Genomic DNA, 3650 nt, shown 5'->3' with positions numbered 1-3650 from the left:
CTGTCTGTGGTTCTGCTCTGTGTCTGGTCTGGTGTTGTCTGTGTCTGTGGTCCTGTCTGTCTGTCTGTCTGCTGCTGTCTGTGGTCTGTGTCTGTCTGTCTGCTCTGTCTGTCTCTCTGTCTGTCTCTCTGTCTGTGTGTGTGTCTCTCTGTGTGTGTGTGTGTGTGTCTCTCTCTGTGGTGTGTCGGGTTGTCTGTCTGTCTGTCTGTCTGTCTGTCTGTCTGTCTGTCTGTCTGTCTGTCTGTCTGTCTGTCTGTCTGTGTCTGTGTCTGTGTCTGGTGCTTCTGTTTGTCTCTGTCTCTCTCTGTGTCTCTCTCTGTGTCTCTGTCTGTGGTGGTTGTGGAACGTGTTTGAATGAGAATGTGAACTGCAAAAAGTAAAAAAAGAACAAAAACAATCTGTCAATAACAAACAGAACCGATCATAGATTTTCCGTTTCAATTTATTCACTTTTTTTTAGAGGAAAAGAGTGGAGAAACACTGTCATGACAGACTGCAATGCTCTCATTGATGAGGAAAAATGGAGTTCAGTGGTTTTAACAGTTTTTCCTAGTAAGGGCAGTGTGTGCTTGTGTCAGGAGGAATGAAGGAGGAGGCGGGAGAACAGAATATGGACGAGGATGAAGGAGAGAGCAGGAGGGAGAAACAAGATATCGACGAGGAATGAAGGGAGAGAGGAGGGAGAACAAGAATATAGGACGGAGGATGAAGGGAGAGATCCAGAATATGGACGGGAATGAAGGCAGAGAGGAGGAGAGAAGCAGGAATAGTAGGACGAGGATGAAGGAGAGAGAGGAGGGAGAACAAGAATATAGGATGAGGAATGAAGGAGAGAGAGGAGGGAGAACAAGAATATAGGAGGAATGGAGGAGAGAGAGGAGGGAGTAACAGAATATAGGACAGGAAGAAAGGAGAGAGACGGAGGGAGACCAAGAATATGAAGCAGGAATGAGGAGAGAGAGGGGGAGACAAGAATATAGGACGAGGAATGAAGGAGAGAGGAGGGAACAGGATATAGGACAGGAATGAAGGAGAGAGAGGAGGAGGCAAGAATATCGGACGAGGAATGAAGGAGAGAGGAGGAGGGAGAACAAGATATAGGACGAGGAATGAAGGAGAGAAGAAAGAGGGAGAACAAGAATATAGGACGAGGAATGAAGGAGAGAGGAGGGAGAACAAAGATATGGACGAGGAATGAAGGAGAGAGGAAGAGGAGAACAGAATATAGGACGAGGAATGAAGGAGAGAGAGGAGGGAGAACAGAAATATAGGACGAGGAATGAAGGAGAGAGGAGGGAGACAAGAATATAGGACGAGGAATGAAGGAGAGAGAGGAGGAGACAAGAATATAGGACGAGGATGAAGGAGAGAGAGGAGGGAGAACAAGAATATAGGACGAGGAATGAAGGAGAGAGGAGAGAGACCAGGAATATAGGACGAGGAATGAAGGAGAGAGGAGGGAGAACAATAATATAGGACGAGGAATGAAGGAGAGAGAGGAGGGAGAACAAGAATAGGACGAGGAATGCAAGGAGAGAGAGGAGGGAGAACACAATATAGGGACGAGGAATGAAGGCAGAGAGCGGAGGGGCAACAAGAATAAGACGAGGAATGAGAGCGAGAGGAGGGAGTGAGACACAGAATCATAGGACGAGGAAGAGGAGAGAGGAGGAGAGACAAGAATATAGGACGGAGGAAATGAAGGAGAGGACGAGGGAGACAAGAATATAGGACGAGGAAGATGAGAGAGAGGAGGGAGACAAGAATGATCGGCACGAGGATGCAGGAGAGAGAGAGGGAGAGACAGAATATAGGGACGGAGGAATGAAGGAGAGAGTAGCGAGGGAGAACAGAATAGTAGGACGGAGGGATGAAGGAGTAGAGGAGGAGACCACAGAATCTTTACAGACAGACACAGACAGACACAGACAGACACAGACAGACACAGACAGACAGACAGAGGAATGCTGAATCCCAGATGAACCCAGACTACCATTCATTCCATGACCATACTAGCATACCAACTGGAATGTACTGTAACAAAGTGTGTGGGTCTAGGAACATCACTGAAGGCTGTGACCTTTTAGAAGTGCAGCTGTACTTTGTGATGTGTCACACAGAATGCCATCCTGAAGGATCCTGTGCTACAGTTCTTCAGTTCCTGCTGAGAATAGTTTCCCCCAGGCCTACTGGACAGGACCCTATGGAAGAAAACAGAGTGTACAAAAAAGAGAATAAGTACAATATTGAAGTTAATCACGTGTGTCAAGGAACTAAAAGTGGATAATATTGTCGTTTCTTTTCATAGACAGAAACTAAATCAAGTCCTTACTCTGATAAATAGTTGAAGGTCATATCTTTGAAAGATTTTCTCTTATCGGAGCAGACCTCGTTCTCGACTAATTACATAGTAAAGTGAATCAAGGTTTGGCAGGCAGAGGAAAGGCAAGCATCTGGTTCTAATAAGGAATAGTCAACCTCACTAACAGACAGACTCTTTATATTACAACCCTGATATGAACGGGCTGTCTGTTCTGCAACCTGCAGCAGCACCTGACTTACTGCATAAGGACCAGACATCTATTTCCTTTAGACTAATAAAGTATTTAATCATTTATTAATTCATCCATCCACACACGCAAAAAAACACACCAACATTTTTGATTAGCAGTTCTCAAAATGGTTACCTTGGCAACGAGCTGGGGCTTCTGTACTCCTAGCCAATCACAGAGCTGGTTTCTGTGGGTCCTCACCGTGGCGACGTCCTCCTCCCTAAAACCAGAGGATACAGAGAGGACAACATAATGTGAAGACAACGTGAAGACGACAGACTAACACCCAATAAGACTGACTCTACAGTAGGACTGACCCTACAGTAGGACTAACCCTACAGTAGGACTGACCCTACAGTAGGACTGACCCTATAGTAAGACTGATCCTACAGTAGGACTGACCCTATAGTAAGACTGACCCTATAGTAAGACTGACCCTACAGTAGAACTGACCCTACAGCAAGACTGACCCTACAGTAAGACTGACCCTACAGTAGACTGACCCTACAGTAAGACTGACCCTACAGAATGACTGACCCTACAGTATGACTGACCAGGAGACGGGGGGAGAATCGGAACGCAGCGCTAATTAATTGAGTTCCTGTCTCTGATTCCACTGACCAGTTGGTGTCACTCAGCGACGTCATGACATCATCCATCACGTCAGGGTCGATGACATCATCGTAGTCAGCAGCATCTCATACACCTGGCTGGCTGTGGTCTTCCTGATCTGTACAGAGAGAGAGAACAGAGAGACAGAGAGAAGAGAGAGAGAGAGAGAGAGAAGAGAGAGGTACACCTGGCTGACTGTGGTCTTCCTGATCAGTCACTGACACCCCTATCAGATCACCCTATCAGATCACTTCCTGGACAAAATGTTTCACTGTAATAGTGAAGTGTGTAACTTGGCAGTAGAAAACCTAAACAGTATATTTGACCTCTCAGCTTCCTATCAAATATAAACATGTCAAGCAGAAGACCTTAGAAAATTAACAACAATGACAAATGGTTTGATGAAGAATGCAAAACCTATGAAAGAATTGAGAAACCTGTCCAACCAAAAACATAGACCCAGAAAACCTGAGTCTATGACTTCAC

General features: G+C 45.7%; 1 long non-coding RNA gene across 2 annotated transcripts; it reads right to left on the bottom strand.

The window, feature by feature from the left end:
* Positions 1 to 1904: 1904 nt before the first annotated feature.
* Positions 1905 to 3376, bottom strand: LOC112079387 (uncharacterized). 2 transcript variants are annotated; one of them, XR_011479211.1, is made up of 4 exons: positions 3352 to 3376; positions 3174 to 3258; positions 2688 to 2772; positions 1905 to 2201 (listed from the first exon to the last, which is right to left on the bottom strand). It is a non-coding gene; the product is annotated as an uncharacterized lncRNA (long non-coding RNA). The 2 variants fall into 2 exon arrangements; XR_002895930.2 differs by lacking the exon at positions 3352 to 3376 and having other exon boundaries at positions 3174 to 3290.
* Between the last annotated feature and the right edge of the window lie 274 nt (positions 3377 to 3650).

The sequence above is a fragment of the Salvelinus sp. IW2-2015 genome, unplaced genomic scaffold, assembly GCF_002910315.2.
Source record: "Salvelinus sp. IW2-2015 unplaced genomic scaffold, ASM291031v2 Un_scaffold7817, whole genome shotgun sequence".
NCBI lineage: Eukaryota > Metazoa > Chordata > Actinopteri > Salmoniformes > Salmonidae > Salvelinus > Salvelinus sp. IW2-2015.
The sequence above is the reverse complement of the archived record's forward strand: the minus strand, read 5'-3'. Positions and strand labels throughout refer to the sequence as shown.